Genomic DNA, 19,101 nt, shown 5'->3' on the forward strand with positions numbered 1-19,101 from the left:
ACGACGCACCAGTGACATGGCAGGAGATGTTTTGAGAGCCTCATCGAAATTGCAACAAGCGGTTCTGTGAAAATAGAATTTAATCAGATGTCACTGCCAGATTTCTGGATTGGGCTGCGCTCAGAGTATCCTGCCTTGGCAAATTGCCTGTTAAAACATACTTCCTTTTGATATATTTTTTTGGACTAACTGTTTTTCCATGTATGAATCTGTTATTCAATGCATTTCTATGGGATAATAGCAGTAAGGCTAAATTCAATGTATCATCAAATAATTTTTTGATATCTTTTTTTGATACCTACAGGGGTCCTAAAATTCAAAATAAAATAGCTAAATGATCCTTAGCATGACCACCTTAAAACAATTCCATATGCTAGCTTAGTAGAACCCCAGCCCCAGGCCCTTAAGACCTTATTCATGTCTGTTATAAACAGTTCCCATTTTCTCTATTTGCTTCGTTCTGCGGTGAACCCCATAACAAAATGACTACAATCACTCCTGTCCTGACTTTGGACAATTCATCACACATATAGTGTGCTTCCAAACTGTTATGTAGAGAGATAGGGAGGGGGAAAGGGAAAGGGGGAGAGAGAGAGAGGGAGAGGGAGCTGCAGTTATCTTCCACAAGCTAGAGCTGAGAAGACAAAATAACTCACAAATCATACAGGACAGTAAAACAATGATGGCAGAGGCATCATCCCTCAGGGACTCAACAGCAGAACCACAACACCTGAAAATAGCCCTTTGTCTGCCGCACGCTACAATTACGAAGTCGAATAGAGACGGAAGAGGAAGGGAAACATCCCACTCTCTCATTTTTTCTGTTTCAAGGAAAGTCAATGAACTAAGTACACCAGACCCAGCTGCTGTCGCACTGGTGTCTCTGGGAGAGTCACCCCCTTAAGATATTGATGCTCTTTGCAACCAGGTACCTATGTGAGAGTGGATTCAGTTTGCTGCCATATGACTGGTTTCACATTTGTTTCCAGAGACCATAATATAAAATAGATCTGAAACAATTGTCATTTATATTTACAATCCCCTTATCCAAACGGCTTACTAATTGACCTAGCTCTTATCAATAGCTCTTATCAATTTGTTAATGACAGTGCATGGAGAAAGGTTTTATTTCTATCGTAAAAAAATATGAAACCGACAGGTTGCTCGACCTTATTCATCGTTTCATCTCGCATAAAGGTGGTGGAATAATGAGGGAATTAAGTCAAGATCAGAATACGGTATATCTGTAGACACGCCTCCGCCACACCTTCATTTATTTGATCTCCTCCCCCAAACGAATAGCGGGTGAATAGAAAACTATTCAGAATACGTGCAGAGAGAAAAGTGCATAAAGATGGAATTACGTTCCATTTACGGATGCTTAATGAACTATGTCTGGGCAGGGCGAAGCCAGAGGAAACTCTGGTGGAGGTCCGTAGTGGTCCTGACGTGCACATCGGTCATCCGACCTGGGTATAGGGTGGCGAAATACTCATCGAACAATCTAGTTAGTAGCTGGTTCACTCCGAAGTTTCCCTCAGGATATTACCTTAGGTCGGAATTCCCACCTAAATGAATCCACTTAAAGCTTGGCATGAGGACCCGAGGTCTGGACTCTATAATTACTGCAATTACTGAAACACGTACAATGATTTAGCTTTGTGTGAACTGCTGATTATAGGTTTCAGCTGTGGTTGCCCTAGACATGTATTTAGAAGGGAAATGGGTTTATAGCTAACAATCGTGTCTTATTGTATTTAACCGGCACAGGCAGAGCCAGACACAAGTTACCAATAGAGGAGTAACAGTTAACTCTGCAGTAACTACAGAAAAAGTGACTTCTCACTCATACAGCTTTAATGTAATGTTATCTCTGTAGCTGGAATACACACAGGGGTTATGGGGAGTTTTCAGACTGATGAAAAGGGCGCAGGCTGATTAAGATATAAATAGCCGTTCATGGGACACATCTCTGCCAGTACACAAGTGGAGGGCTGTGCGTTGTTTGCCTTTGAACACAACGCTCCACAGAATGACAGGAGATAGCTTTTATATTCACCACAAGATGTCTGGGAATGAATCCGCAACTATATGATGCAGCGACTTCCTATTCATTTTCTCATGGATTACACAAGGACCTTGACCTTGTGTACGCAATTGATGGTGAGAATGTTAATGAAGGGACATTTTTGAGAGTTGTTGTGTAAGAAGTTCTGTTTGTAAGTATAGTCATTAGTTTGAATGACGTTTTTGGAGTGAGTCAGTGTGGTTTTCGTAAATATCTGGGTACCCTAGAGTGTGCCCTGCCGTCACATCAGCATGGAGAGTACTAGTCATGCTGCGTTACATACAGTGGTGGAAAAATACCCAACTGTCATACTTGAGGATACCTTCATAGAAAATAACTCAAGTAAAAGGGAAAGTCACCCAGTAAAATACTACTAGAGTAAAAGTCTAAAAGTATTTGGTTTTAAATATTCTTAATTATCAAAAGTAAATGTAATTGCTAAAATATACTTAAGTATCAAAAAAAGTATTTCAAATTCATTAAATTAAGCAAAGCAGACGGCACAATAGCCAGGGGCACACTCCAACACTCAGACATAATTTACAAACTAAGCACTTTTGTTTAGTGATTCCACCAGATCAGAGGCAGTAGGGATGACCAGGGATGTTATCTTGAAGTGCCTGAATTGGACCATTTCCCTGTCCTGCTAAGCATAAAAAAATGTAAACAGTACTTTTGGGTGTCATGGAAAATGTATGGTGTAAAAAGTACATCATTTTCTTTAGGAATGTGCTGAAGTAAAAGTCAAAGTTTCAATAATATAAACAGTAAAGTAAAGTACGGATACCCCCATAAAAAATACTTAAGTAGTACTTTAAAGTATTCTCACTTAAGTAATTTACACCACTGGTTACACAATCTATAACTGGACCCTTGAGAGAGTTAAGCTGGACTGCAGAAACTACATGCACAGTAAGTTAATCATGCATCCTTATTCGTTCATGCGTCGCTTACAGTATATTAGTATTGTGATATTGATGTTGTGAACTTTGCATAGGAGACCTCAGAGGCAGCAGCTCACATGGTCCATTGTTTCTCCCATCTCTGTTAATCCAGCTGTGTTCCCTTTATTTGGGGAACCTCTTCAGGCCATGTGTTTCACTCCAGCATGGATATGACCTAATTTGCTGCAGCCATGTTCAGAGTTGTGTGACTGTCCCCTGGCCCAGGCCAGGCAGCCAGACAGGGTTCTTGTATCTCTGTCTGCTGGGGCCTTGTTTTATCAAAGGTGCATGCACACAAAAAAGACTCCAAACCTTGCATGCTCCAGTTTTCCCACAAAGGTTGATATATACATTTTGAACTTGATGGGAAAGTGTGCTTATCTCCATGCAAATCTAAGACCATCAGTACACAAGACTTTTAGTGCATGATCAACTGTATTGCAAGCAAATGTTGTTATTTTTTAGGGGAAATGGAGGTGTTTGATGCACTGGAATTATAATAATGTTAGGTTAATAAAAACATTTAAACGTAGGCCTGATTATAAAACAGATGCATTTGCCGTTTGTAAGAAGATTGCTTAGCAGCATGTCGCCTCATATACTTATTTTACTTTTATTATATACAGTAGGCCTAAATCATAATCATATTGCAGGGCATGTCTCTCCTTTTTTGTTGTTGCTAGGACTGTCTGGGAGTGGTCTGAGTGGGGAGGGGAAAACTGAAAACTAGCTCTTATTGGCAGAGAGTTTTGGAACTCTCTTTTTCATTGGTCTATTAACCAATTTATAGCCTGGGGAGATCACCAGGCAAGCCAAAACTCTATCCCGGCAAACAGGCTGAAATTTCAGACGGCCTTTTCAAACAACTCTTATACTAAAAATGCATTATCATAATTTTCATAGTGTGGAAATATGTATAAAACATAGGAAAATCACATTTTGGACTGCACTGGGCCTGGTTTCCCTAAAGCATCTTAGGCTAAGTCCATTGTTAGAAACATAGGATCCTATGGTTCTAAGATGAACTTTGCCTTAAGATGCTTTAGGGAAAACAGGCCCTGGGTCATTAAGAAATGGACATGGCCCAGTTTCAACATTTACAAATCACAGAGCAAATGAGGGCGTTTTTGTTACCATAAAAGGTGAATGGAGGGTCTTTTTGTTACCATAAAAGGTGAATGGAGGGTGTTTTTGTTACCATAAAAGGTGAATGGAGGGTGTTTTTGTTACCATAAAAGGTGAATGGAGGGTGTTTTTGTTACCATAAAAGGTGAATGGAGGGTGTTTTTCAGCCAGGGTTGAGGCACTCGTTCACGAGAGCACAAATATAATATGGCTCTGATTTATCAATGAAAACATGCCTACTGTATGTTGTCGATGTACGGCAGAATTTAGTAAGAAATGTACGCACGATTGATACATTCGCCCCCTGGAGTTTTAGACTCATAACTCTAATCTCTTCCTAAAGCTTGTCTCATGTCAAACAGGTCCCACCAGAACACTACATTATGTGGATGACCACACAGCTTATCCCATTACCAATGCTACCTCATCAAGACAGTACATGGCTCTGTATACTAAGCCAATATTTTGCTGTATTTCCAGCCCATTAACTTTTAATATGGCACTGAGTTTCCGCTTCATTAGACTGAGCAACCAGCCGTCAATAAACAGTCAGCTTCACAGACAACGGGTGCATGACGAAACATTGAAGGGAACCAGACTGTATTCCTGGAAGTCTGTCGGTGCTCACAAATTTTTTTTTTTGGGGGGGGGGAGATAACATCTGAATAGAAAACCCTAAAGGCAATAATGCAGATTTAAAAAAAAAAAATGTCACCTTTATTTAACCAGGTAGGCTAGTTCTCAGTTACAACTGCGACCTGGCCAAGATAAAGCAAAGCAGTGCGAAACAAACAACAACATAGAGTTACACATGGAATAAACAAGCGTACAGTCAATAACACAATAGAAAGTCTATATACAGTGTGTGCAAATAAATAGGCCATAGTAGTGAAGTAATTACAATTTAGCAAATTAACACTGGAGTGATAGATGTGCAGATGATGATGTGCAAGTAGAAATACTGGTGTGCAAAAGAGCAGAAAAGTAAATAAAAACAATATGGGGAGGAGGTAGGTAGATTGGATGGGCTATTTACAGATGGGTTATGTACAGCTGCAGTGATCGGTTAGCTGCTCAGATAGCTGATGTTTAAAGTTAGTGAGGGAAATATAAGTCTCCAGCTTCAGTGCTTTTTGCAATTCGTTCCAGTCATTGGCAGCAGAGAACTGGAAGGAAAGGCTGAAGGTGTTGGCTTTGGAGATGACCAGTGAGATATACCTGCTGGAGCGTGTGCTACGGGTGGGTGTTGTTATCGTGACCAGTGAGCTGAGATAAGGCAGAGCTTTACCTAGCATAGACTTATAGATGACCTGGAGCCAGTGGGTCTGGCAACGAATATGTAGCAAGGGCCAGCTGACTAGAGCATACAGGTTGCAGTGGTGGGTGGTATATGGGGCTTTGGTGACAAAACGGATGGCACTGTGATAGACTGCATCCAGTTTGCTGAGTAGAGTGTTGGAGGCTATTTTGTAAATGACATCGCCGAAGTCGAGGATCGGTAGGATAGTCAGTTTTACGAGGGTATGTTTGGCGGCGTGAGTGAAGGAGGCTTTGTTGCGAAATAGGAAGCCGATTCTAGATTTAATTTTGGATTGGAGATGTTTAATATGAGTCTGGAAGGAGAGTTTATAGTCTAGCCAGACACCTAGGTATAGCATGCATTTGGTTTTATTAGCGTTTAAGAGCAGTTGGAGGCCACGGAAAGAGTGTTGTTTGGCATTGAAGCTCATTTGGAGGTTTGTTAACAAAGTGTCCAAAGAAGGGCTGGAGGTATACAGAATGGTGTCGTCTGCGTAGAGGTAGAGGGAGAGGAGGGAATAGAGGGAATCACCCACAGCAAGAGCGACATCGTTGATATATAAAGAGAAAAGAGTCGGCCCGAGAATTGAACCCTGTGGTACCCCCATAGAGACTGCCAGAGGTCCGGACAACAGGCCCTCCGATTTGACACACTGAACTCTATCTGAGTAGTTGGTGAACCAGGCAAGGCAGTCATTTGAGAAACCAAGGCTGTTGAGTCTGCCGATAAGAATACGGTGATTGACAGAGTCGAAAGCCTTGGCCAGGTCGATGAAGACGGCTGCACAGTACTGTCTTTTATCGATGTCGATTATGATATAGTTTAGTACCTTGAGCGTGGCTAAGGTGCACCCGTGACTAGCTCGGAAATCGGATTGCACAGCGGAGAAGGTACAGTGGGATTCGAAATGGTTGGTGATTTGTTTATTAACTTGGCTTTGGAAGACTTTAGAAAGGCAGGGCAGGATAGATATAGGTCTATAACAGTTTGGGTCTAGAGTGTCACCCCTTTGAAGAGAGGGATGACCGCGGCAGCTTTCCAATCTTTAGGGATCTCTGACGATACGAAAGAGAGGTTGAACAGACTGGTAATAGCGGTTGCAACAATGGCGATGAATAGTTTTAGAAAGAGAGGGTCCAGATTGTCTAGCCCAGCTGATTTGTAGGGATCCAGGTTTTGCAGCTCTTTCAGAACATCTGCTCTCTGGATTTGGGTGAAGGAGAAGCTGGGGAGGCTTGGGCAAGTAGCTGCGGGGGGTGCGGAGCTGTTGGCCGCGGTTGGGGTAGCCAGGAGGAAAGCATGGCCAGCCGTAGAGAAATGCTTGTTGAAATTCTCGGTTATCGTGGATTTATCGGTGGTGACAGTGTTTCCTAGCCTCAGTGCAGTGGGCAGCTGGAAGGAGGTGCTCTTATTCTCCATGGACTTCACAGTGTCCCAAAACTTTTTGGAGTTAGAGCTACAGGATGTACATTTCTGTTTGAAAAAGCTAGCCTTTGCTTTCCTGACTGACTGCGTGTATTGGTTCCTGACTTCCCTGAAAAGTTGCATATTGCGGGGACTATTCGATGCTAGTGCAGTCCGCCACAGGATGTTTTTGTGCTGGTCGAGAGCAGTCAGGTCTGGAGTGAACCAAGGGCAATATCTGTTCTATATCTGATCTTAGATACATCTCTGTGGTTTCATCCAAACAGCTGTTGTGTATCCTGGGACTGTTAGCTCTGCTAACAGGTATGCTAACTATTGTGGGGATGGGTCTATCAGTAGAAGAGATGGGAATGGGACTCCTTTAATCCAACAGAGTGGGAGTAGGCTCTCCTCCCAACTCCTCTCCTGGCTCTTTCAATACTTCCCCTCTCAGCACCCTGCACCTTGGAGAGCCTAACAGCCCCAGGCATGCAGTTGATAACATATCTCTCATCTTACCTCACTAGCCAGGAATTTGGCTGGGAGACAGCACTTTGCATGATGCCAACTGCCCAAAAAACTTGTCAGACCTTTTTTCAGTCAGTGTGTGTGTATGAATGTGTTGAGGGGATACAATCCTCCTAGGAGTGGAACATAACATTGCGGTGTATCCCAGGCAATCCCTAGGTGAAAAACCTGAAATTCACAAATTGTATAAATCTGGCTGCTCTGCCCTCATATTTAACCTTGCATTGACATGTTTTACCATTTAATTATTAGGACAGCTAGGGCTACAAATAGAACACAAAACAATTTGCATGAATGACTTTTAATGACAAATGTCAATCAAAAAATATGGATCTTAGGGAGGTGGATAGAATTTGTGCCACCCTGTTTTGTTTCCCCATAACATGGTTATGGGGCAACATAAATGGTATATGAATGGTATAGTAATGTAACATTTGGTAGTCAAAATACCAAAATACCTTCTGATTGGGCACCTAGTCATGCACTGTCATAAGGTAGCACCTTCATTACCTTGTTTAGGAAGCTCATTGGGCATGGTCAAATTGACAGTTTTTTCGCACAGAGAGGGAAGAAATGTGTTCACTTTTGCAGACAGCTACAGCTAATAATAGTCTAGCTAGCAACTACTAGCTTCGTTAACTTCTGGTAGCGGTATGCTGAATAATTATAGCTTGCTAAGTTTTGATCAGCATGGAATTTTTACTAGGATTAAATGTCAGGAATTGTGGCAAACTGAGTTTAAATCTATTTGGCTAAGGTGTATGTAAACTTCTGACTTCAACTGTAGATCGCTCTTCTGGTAGAAAGAAATTACAGCATTTCATTAAGGACTTAAATCTATGTGAACCTTGGAGGACTCAGAACCTGAGTAAAAGGGAGTTGTCATGTTACTCGTCGACATTTAAATAATATTCTCGTATAGACTACTTTTTAGTTTCTTGCTCAATGCTTCCCGATGTAGCATGAAATGGATATGATAGTATTGTTCTGAGTGACCATTCCCCTGTGCCATTATTCTATAGGGATACAAGACTAGTAAAAGGATCCTCTAGATGGCGATTGCATCGCAGATGGTTATGGGACCCAGACTTTTTACATTACGTTGGAGTGCATATACAGTTGAAGTCGGAAGTTTACATACACCTTAGCCAAATACATTTAAACTCAGTTTTTCACAATTCCTGACATTTAATCCTAGTAAAAATTCCCTGTCTTATGTCAGTTAGGATCAGCACTTTATTTTAAGAACGTGAAATGTCAATAATAGTGGAGAGAATTATTTATTTCAGCTTTTATTTCTTTCATCACATTCCCAGTGGGTCAGAAGTTTACATACACTCAATTAGTATTTGGTAGCATTGCCTTTAAATTGTTTAACTTGGGTCAAACGTTTCGGGTAGCCTTCCACAACAAGTTGGGTGAATTTTGGCCTATTCCTCCTGACAGAGCTGGTGTAACTGAGACAGGTTTGTAGGCCTCCTTGCTCGCACACGCTTTTTCAGTTCTGCCCACAAATGTTCTGTGGGATTGAGGTCAGGGCTTTGCGATGGCCACTCCAATACCTTGACTTTGTTGTCCTTAAGCCATTTTGCCACAACTTTGGAAGTATGGTTGGGGTCATTGTCTATTTGGAAGACCCATTTGCGACCAAGCTTTAACTTCCTGACTGATGTCTTGAGATGTTGCTTCAATATATCCACATAAGTTTCCTCCCTCATGATGCCATATATTTTGGGCAGTGCACCTGTCCCTCCTGCAGCAAAGCACCCCCACAACATGATGCTGCCACCCCCATGCTTCACGGTTGGGATGGTGTTCTTCGGCTTACAAGCCTCCCCCTTTTTCCTCCAAACATAACAATGGTCATTATGGCCAAACAGTTATATTTTTGTTTCATCAGACCTGAGGACATTTCTCCAAAAAGTACGACCTTTGTCCCGATGTGCAGTTGCAAACCGTAGTCTGGCTTTTTTATGGCGGTTTTGGAGCAGTTGCTTCTTCCTTGCAGAGCAGCCTTTCAGGTTATGTCGATATAGGACTTGTTTTACTGTGGATATAAATACTTTTGTACCTGTTTCCCCCAACATCTTTACAAGGTCCTTTGCTGTTGTTCTGGGATTGATTTGCACTTTTCGCACCAAAGTACGTTCATCTCTAGGAGACAGAACGTGTCTCTTTCCCGAGCAGTATGGCGGCTGTGTGGTCCCATGGTGTTTATACATGCGTACTATTGTTTGCACAGATGAACGTGGTACCTTCAGGCGTTTGGAAATTGCTCCCAAGGATGAACCAGACGTGTAGAGGTACAAGGTAGGCCTTGAAATACATCCACAGGTACACCTCCAATTGACTCAAATGATGTCAATTAGCCTATCAGAAGCTTCTAAAGCCATGACATAATTTTCCAAGCTGTTTCAAGACACAGTCAACTTAGTGTATGTAAACTTCTGACCCACTGGAATTGTGATACAGTGAATTATAAGTGAAATAATCTGTCTGTAAACAATTGTTGGAAAAATTACTTGTGTCATGCACAAAGCAGATGTCCTAACCGACTTTCCAGAACTATAGTTTGTAATCAAGAAATTTGTGGAGTGGTTGAAAAACGAGTTTTAATGACTCTAACCTAAGTGTATGTAAACTTCCAACTTCAACTGTATATGTTTATTTTACATTGAACACTGACCAAATGTCAGCGAGTACCAGATGGGAGACTGTCAAAGCATATATTAAGTGGCAAATATTTTACCAGTTTCAAATCAATGAAATCTGAAAATGAGTGAGATGGACAGCAAAATCAGAGAATTGAAGAGGGAAGTTATATTGGATAACTCAGTAGAAGTAAACAAAGGAATTATTTGCTCTTAAGATCAGTATGAAGAACTTTACACCTGAAAGGCTGCGAACAGCCTGAACCAGTCCTTCTATGATCAAGGTGAAAAACCTGGTAAATTGCTCACCTGGTGCATTAAGAAGTTAAATTCAGAAAGAGCCATTAATGCAATTCATTATATGGACAATTATCAATGTATCCTGTAGAAATAAAACAAACATTTGCTTCCTACTACAACACACTTTACAACTCTGAATCTTCTGAGAACTTAACTAACTTTTTCAGAAGACACAAAATTGCATCTGGATGGTGTTGAAATATCTTCTGCTGTTTTCATTATGAAGGGAGGTAAAGTGGCAGGTCCAGATGGGCTCCCAATAGATATTTATAACATATTTAAGGACAAACTTCTAGGTCAACTTTTGGATATGTATACTGAATCCTTTCAGAAAGGTTGTTTCCCCCCCTCTTGTCAGATGATTCTAGGAGTGGTGGTTGGAGTCAGGCGCAGAGAGCAGAGGTAAAGTATACGGTCTTTATTTTCTCCGGCAACAAACTGGTCACGCCAAAACAGAAGGGCGCGTAATAATAATGACCAACCCAAAACACAGGGCAAAACGGTCCGAAGAGAGAAATAAGACGTCAGCCAGCACAAAACACAAAAATACAAAAACATCCAAAATACAACTAGCGAAGCAACTACATTCACAGGCCCACCGTCCTGAGTGGACAACAAACAATCCCGCACAAAATCCCAACTGAAAACACACATTAAATAAGTCCCCACTAATGACATACACAAAACAGGTGCGGAACAGACAGACAAACTAAACGAAACTGAAACAACGATCGGTGGCAGCTAATAGGCCGGCGACGACGACCGGCGAGCGCCGCCCGACCGAGGAGGGGCGCCACTTTCGTTGGATCCTGTGACACCTCTCTAAGGAGTGCTTTAATCACTCTCATTCTGAAGCCTGATAAATCCCCAACAAAAGGGAGTTACAGACCGATTTCTCTTCTGAACTCCGACTCAAAAATTATTGCTAACACCTTAGCCAGGAGATTGGAAAGAATGCTCCCATATCTAATACACCAAGACCAAAATGTCTTAATGCATCACTTGATGCAGAGAAGGCATTCGATAGAGTTGAGTGGTCTTATTTATTTGAAGTGCTTAAGAGATTTGGGTTTGGGAACTACTTCTGTAAATGGAATAAGATATTATATACCGACCCCACTGCAGAAGTTGCCACTAACAACTTGATTTCACAACCTTTTAAGCTTTTTGGGGGCACGAGACAAGGATGCCAGTCCAGGACTCTTTATTTTAGCTATATAATCCTTTGCCATTGCAGTAAGGGCCCACACATCAATTAGTGGAATTAAAACATCAGATTTTGAACATCGAGTGGCCCTGTATGCCGATGATACCCTCTCATTCATAATAGATCTAAAGAATTCTATCTCTTCCCTCTCCAATTTAATTAATAACTTTGGTCAGTTTTCTGGGTATAAAGTTAATAAAACCAAATCTTTCATTATTTTCCTCAACAAGCAAAAGAGACTGAATCCAGTTGTACAGCATCCATTTGTGAATACAGAACAAGGTTTCACATATCTTGGTATTAAAATCACACCAGAAATTAGCTCCTTGAGTTCAACCAATTATGAACCCATGGTAACGAGTTGTCACACCCTGATCTGTTTCACCTGTCCTTGTGCTTGTCTCCACCCCCTCCAGGTGTCACCCATCTTCCCCACTTATCCCCTTGGTATTTATACCTGTGTTTTCTGTCTGTCTGTGCCAGTTTGTCTTGTTTGTTCAAGCCTACCAATGTTTTGTGTCTCAGCGCCTGCTTTTTCCAGTCTCTTTTTTCTCGCCCTCCTGGTTTTGACCTCTGCCTGTCCTGACTCCAAGCGCGTCTGCCTGACCGCTCTGCCTGGCCCTGAGCCTGCCTGCCATCCTCTACCTTTGCCCCTACTCTGGATTACCAACCCCTGCCTGCCTTGACCTGTTGTTTGCCTGCCCCTGTTGCTACAATAAACATTGTTACTTCTACACAGTCTGCACTTGGGTCTTACCTGAAACCTGATGGTACGAACTGGCCATGACTGACCCAGCAGACTTGGACCAGCTCCGCAATGCCATCTTCTCCCAAGGAGCCACCATTAGTACACACGAGGAGTTGCTTCGTGGTCTGATGGAAGGGTTCCAGGATGTGGCCAAACATCACGACCTAGCATTGGACGCATTGCGGGAGCAATTTCGTGGGCTGCTTACCAGGCAGCCTACCACAACGGTAACCTCCCAGCCCCTCAGTAACATGGCTGGTAGCAGCGCCATCACCCTGGTTTCCCGGGAACCCTGCTTACCTCCCCTGGAGCACTACGATGGAGATTCCTGAACCTGCCGGGCCTTTCTCTCCCAGTGCTCCCTCGTTTTCGAGCTGCAGCCTTCTTCGTTCCCCTCGGACCGCTCAACGATAGCGTACATTATTACGCTGATGTCCGGGAGTGCACTCGCCTAGGCCACGGCGGTGTGACAGCAACAATCCACCATCTGCCTCAGTCTGGAGGTATTCATGGCGGAGGTGAAAAGTTTGAGGCTCCGGTGTCTGGGAGAGAGGGTGCCCGGAAGTTACTCCAGCTTAGGTAGGACACCCTCAGTGTGGCAGACTATGCGGTGGAGTTCCGCACGCTAGCAGCAGAGGGTACCTGGAACCTGGAAGCACTGTTCGACATGTTCCTGCACGGATTATCGGAGGAGGTAAAGGATGAGCTACCTAACCACTAGGCTACCTGGCAGCCCGAGAACTACCGACGGATCTCGACTCACCCATCGCTTTAACCATCTGGATCGATGGAACTTCGGATGGAGAAGAGGTCCGATTGCGGTCCCAATCGCTCACTCAGGGATATCACCTTGCATCTGATGAAGTCCCCGGCGTCTACGTCCCCGAGAGGATCCGAGCTTACCTCTATCCCTCCAAGAACCTCTGGAGACTGCGGTTCACCTCTTCCCGAGCCGATGCAGCTCGGTAGAGCTAGGCTGTCTCCAGCCGACCGCGTACGCAGACTTGAGACCTAGAGTTGTCTGTATTGTGGTACTGCCGGTCATTTTGTCTACCTGTCCCTTCAAGAGACCCAGCTCATTCGTTTGAGTGACTACACCGGTGGGTCTTAAAAATAATTGTTCTTCTCCCCTTACTCGCCCCCCTCTCCATGCCATCCTGCTGTGGGGCGACCAGTCCAAGTCTCTCCAGGTACTCATCGACTCGGGGGCCGATGTGAGTCTCATGGACGTTACCCTGGCGTCCGAGCTGGGCAACCCCACTCAACCCCTCTCCATTCCCATGGGTGTTAGAGCACTGGACGGGTGCTTTATAGGCCGGGTCACCCACCAGACCACCCCCGTCAGCGAGATGATAAAATCCCTGCTGGTTGAGTATCCTCAGGTTCCCGTGATATTGGGATTCTCTTGGCTCCAGCGACACAATCCCTCCATTGACTAGGCTACTGGTGCCACCGTGGGTTTGAGCCCATCCTGCCACACTCATTGCCTGAAGTCAGCTCTGCCTGCCCCGGGACATCTCTCCGCCAGCTCCGCAGACTACCAGGACCTCAGGGAGGGGTTCAGGGGCCACTTTGCTTCCACAGCACCGACCGGTATCCAAGAAGGTCAAGCCTGAGGTGCTGGCATGCTGCTATAGTGCCGTGACTACGCCCCCGGAAGCTGAGACCTTTCCCCCCCGCTCCAAGATCATTAGCCCCTCGGCTGTTCGTCCTTTGTTGCCCCGAACCCTCCATATTTTTCCTACCTTTTCTGTGTCTGACTGCCCCTTGTCTTCTGTTTCGAGGCCCAGCCCTCCCCCCGTGTCATCGATGGCCAGCCAGCGTACACTGTGAGACGCCTCCTGAAGGTTTGACCATGGGGCAGGGGTTTCCAGTACCTGGTTGACTGGGAGGGGTATGGCCCGGAGGAGAGGTGCTGGGTTCCCGCTAAAGACATCCTGGACCCAGCCCTCATCGCCGCCTTTCACCGCCGGCACCCCAGTCAACCAGGTATCTGCCCAGGTAGGACGCCAGGTGGCGTCCCTAGAGGGGGGGAGTACTATCACGCCCTGAGCTGTTTCACCTATGCTTGTCTCCACCCCCTCCAGGTGTCGCCCATCTTACCCACTTATCCCCTGGGTATTTTTACCTGTTCTGTCTGTGCCAGTTTGTCTTGTTTGTTCAAGCCTGGATTATCAACCCCTGCCTGCCTTGACCTGTCGTTTGCCTGCACCTGTTACAATAAACATTGTTACTTCTACACAGTCTGCACTTGGGTCTTACCTGAAACCTGATTATGAGTGTAACCAAATCCATCAACAGATGGACATCATTGCCTACACAGGAGTGATGGGTGCTGATAATGGGCCTATGTACGCCTATGTAGATATTCCATGAGAAATCTGCCGTTCCCAGCTACAATAGTCATTTACAACATTAACAATGTCTACACTGTATTTCTGATCTATTTTAATGGACAAAAAAATTGCTTTTCTTTCAAAAACAAGGACATTTCTAAGTGACCCCAAACTTTTGAACGGTGGTGTGTATCACCCCTGTTAAGGTCCACAAATTCGACCCTAATATCCCAGACCTGTGTGTTAATAGTAACACACATTTAGGCACCTTAGATCATTGCCTGTGGGAATGTGCTGAGATACAAAAGTTTTGGATCTCAGTACTGCGCTATATCTCTGAGATTATCTCTGAGACTACCCCAATACCACTAATCCCTAAACTTTGCATCCTAAATCTTTACCCAGAGAATTTCTCTTTACATAGGAGAGAGAAGAAATGGTTGACCTCTGTTTATTACAAACTAGACGTTCAATTGCTCTCCACTGGAAGTCTGTCAGTTCCCTCACTTGGTCATTGGTTAAAAGAATTAACGTCAAGCCTGGCTCTTGAAAAATGTACTTATATAGTGAAAAAGAAAGCCCCAGAGTTTCATGATATTTGTGATCTGAGTTTTTGCAAACCGATGATATTGTAGAAGCATTGTAATTGTAAATCTGTATATTCTCTATTTTTGTTTATGTGAATATTGGCTATAGTCGAAGCGTAATCTGCACTATCTGTGACTGCATATTCTACTTTTTATTTATTTGTATTAGAAATGTGTTGTTTTTTTTCTGTTAATGTTTGGTTATGGTTTTGTCTATTTTAGGGTTGGGGGGTGGTATGTGTCTAAAACAACAAGAACATTTAATTTCTGAAATTGTTGATTGTCCTGTTTGGAACTAATAAATATGTGTAATTTTAATCAAAATAGTTAATGTATGTATATATATATCTTTGTGTTATTATTATATAAAGCAACGTTTGTGTATGGCTACATCTCAGATAAAACATTTGCACATTTGAACAGTATAGGACCAATGTAACTTGTGTTATTAGGGCTCTAAAACAATACTAGTTTTGCCCCCCCCCCCCCCCATGGATTTAAAATGCCGTCTCAGGCATGTCATCCTGGCCTGTCCGCCAAGCAAAAACCTGGTAGAAAATCAATTCAAAAGGTTGCTGTAAATACAGAAATTGTTTGCTCAGTTGGAAATTAAACTAGTCAGTTCGTGACAGCAACTATGTGAGCTTATTTTAGTATTACAGACACTATTTCCTGGGATGTCCAATGATCTTCTATGTAGAACTCTTACCTTCTGGCAACTTTTGTGTGGCTCGTGAGTGTCATAGAGCAAAACAGATTACATGCGTGTTTGTGTGAGTCTCAGCTTTTCGTAGTGGAGTCATAATAGTTTTTCTAGTTCTAACTGTTCAGACTTTACAGACATTTTTTTGTGAGAAGAACCGTTTTGGGGATCTGCCATTGTCTCACAAACACTGCTCTAGCTCAGCCCCTGTCAATTGCACAGGCTAATGGTTGGTATCAGCAGACGCAGAAATCTGTAGCTCAAAAACAGTGTTTAAAAGGGTCACTAAAACGTGCCGACGTTACCGTGGGACTCAAAGAGCTAGTAAGTAGGAGTCAAATGATGCAGACTGTTGTCATAGGGAGGGGACAGATAGGAGGACACAACCCTTTGGCTGTAGTCGGAACATCCCAGTAGAACTTGACAAGACGTATCAGAGTTGGCATCTTAACAACCCTGTAAGGAACTCTAGGATTCCCATTGGGATTTTAGGAGGACAAGAACAGGTAAGAGCCACAACACTGTGGAGAACTAGGCCTACATTTGGTTTGACATTAACTTGAGCCGTTTTTCTTGTGTATGAAGTTGTCAAATTGTCTTGTTTAAGAGGGCTACATAGCATGTACTGCCCTTCAGAAGCAGTATCACTCAATTTCTTCAGTAGCAGTTGTAGAGGGAACGGAACGCTGTCTATCACAGCCTCCATGAAATAACTTGCATCTAGGACAGCTCTGCTATGTTAAATTAAACCAAATTAGATGTGTTGGCCTACATACATTAGATAGTGATTATAGTATTCCAATTACAACATGTATCATACAGACATTATGACAGTGAATTAAGTTTTTAGTTTTGCCACCATTCTTTTCCTAACTGTATTAGTAACAAAACCTTTGATAATGCATTCTTATGAACTTACCAAAATCATTTAAACAGCCACAGCTTTTTAGTAGATTGTTGGTGACACCGAGTCTATGACTATTGTATCAGTATGCACTAAAATAGACCATTATCATAGTAAACACAACAACCGTGATAAGTAGAACAGTGACAGTGCGATTTGATTGATAATCTTCAGATTTCAGATAGATCAAGTAGCCACCCGAACTTGGCCTATGTCTTAAGATAAGCAGCTGTATCATCACACTGCCTTCAATATTATGGGAAAAAGATGTAACATATTCTGCTGAATTTATTACGATATTTGTGAGGAACAACAATGATCACCACCCAAAAGGCCACTTTGGAAACTGGATGTTTAATGGTAATTTCTGTTCATTCAAACAATATATTATTACATTCATACCATTCTCATTCCTTTAGTGGAAACGTGTGGAGTGCTCAAATACCGTGTGACTCTTGTGCTATATAAGCTTGGTTTATTTAATTATGTTTACCAGTTTTGTCATTTTCTTAATTGTCTTTGGAGAACATGTGTCCAGTTTCTCCATCTTGTCCAATGTTGTTTAACACCCATAGATTAAAAAAAAAAAATGTTTACCTTTATTTAACAAGGCAAGTCAGTTTAGAACAAATTCTTATTTTCAATGACAGCCTAGGAACAGTGGGTTAACTGGGGCAGAACGACAGATTTTTCCCTTTTTTTCCCTCAGGGGCAGAACGACAGATTTTTACCTTGTCAGCTCAGGGATTCAATCTTGCAAACTTTCAGTTACTAGTCCAACGCTCTAACCACTAGGCTACCTGCCACCCCATGTACCTGGCGTGTGTGCCGGAATAGGTGTGGCTTGTTGCATATAAAGTGTCCGTTTGGGAATGTTTCAGCAGATCACTTTTGGGTAGCTCAAGGGGAGGCAGTATCTGAGCTGAGCCTGGTAGACCCCACCCATGCCTTGTATGGTTAGTACAGGTTTTGCCTGAGAGATTTTTTATTTTGAATAGAAACTTTGAAGTCTAGAACTTTGTAAATAGAATTGAATTGTACATTTGTCACCATCATCACCAGCGCTGTGTAAATACATTGAACCCCAATTTACACCTCTACCTGCCTGCCTCCTGCTGAGGAATTTGGTGTGTTATAAATGAATTATGAAAGTAGTGTTTATTTAAAAAACAATGTAATGGCCTTTTTTCATTTTGAGAACAAATGTCTGTGCATAGCCCTCGCTACCCGGCTGGCAATGAGCACTCTGCAGCCTGCAGACCAGCCTGGTCTCATAGACTAGACCTTAATATAGTAAACGTAAATCCGAGACACTCAGATTAGTATGATATGTTAGGTTTGGTGTGGGTGGGCGTATAACACACATGTCTAGCAACCCAAAGGTTCCGAGTTTGAATCTCATTGTGGACAACTTGAGCTAATTAGCAACTTTTCAACTACTTACTACTTTGCAACTACTTAGCTAACCCTTTGCCTAACCCTAACCTTAACCATTTTAGCTAACCCTTCCCTTAACCCTAACCCTAACATTAACCCTTTAACCTAATTTCTAAACTTAACCCTAACCACTAACCCTAACCCCTAGCCTAGCTAACGTTAGCCACCTAGCCACTTAGCTAGAATTCGTAACATATTATACATTTAGCAGATACGTAACATATTGTACGTTTTGCAAATTCTAACATATAATAGGAATTGTAATTTGTAGCATATCATACAAAATGGGCGATGGACATCCACAAATTAATACATACCATACGAACCTAACATATCATACTAAATGGAGTGTCTCGGATTTACCTACAGAGTAATATGAAATGCTCTGAGACCAGGTTGTGCAGAAAGGCTTCCCTCCAAAGTGATGGTGTGGTGCAGACAGAACATTCTTTCTATCCGATTCTGCAGCCTCATCTACAAGTAGGCCATTTGATTATGCTTGTTCTGGGGCCTCATTTATCAAACATGCGTGCACACAAAAAAATACACTCTTGGTATTTATACATTTTGAACTTGACGGGAAAGTGTCTGTGCGATATCACCACGCAAATCTCAAACCATCCATGTGCACAACTTCTAGAAGGTTGATCAACTACTGCAAGCAAATAGGCTTATTGTTCGTTTGGGGAAAATGTGAGGTGTTTAATGCACCGGAATTATAATAATGCCAGGCTAATAAAAACATTTAAACGTAGGCCTGATAGAGCAAATATATTTGCTGTTGGTAAGAAGATAAAAGCATTACATATTTACATTTTACATTTAAGTCATTTAGCAGACGCTCTTATCCAGAGCGACT

General features: G+C 42.7%; 1 protein-coding gene across 2 annotated transcripts in view; it reads left to right on the forward strand.

The window, feature by feature from the left end:
* The first annotated feature begins 1,861 nt into the window (after positions 1–1,861).
* LOC115154725 (calpain-5) overlaps positions 1,862–19,101 on the forward strand; it is a 39,111-nt gene continuing 21,871 nt past the window's right edge. Inside the window, exon 1 of one of the 2 annotated variants that reach the window (XM_029701239.1) lies at positions 1,862–2,163. The gene's annotated coding sequence lies outside the window, so the exon portion shown is untranslated. Of the gene's footprint in view, positions 2,164–16,243; positions 16,408–19,101 lie in introns of those variants that run through there. The other variant, XM_029701240.1, reaches the window with a different exon arrangement.

This window comes from Salmo trutta, chromosome 19, assembly GCF_901001165.1.
Source record: "Salmo trutta chromosome 19, fSalTru1.1, whole genome shotgun sequence".
Classification (NCBI taxonomy): domain Eukaryota; kingdom Metazoa; phylum Chordata; class Actinopteri; order Salmoniformes; family Salmonidae; genus Salmo; species Salmo trutta.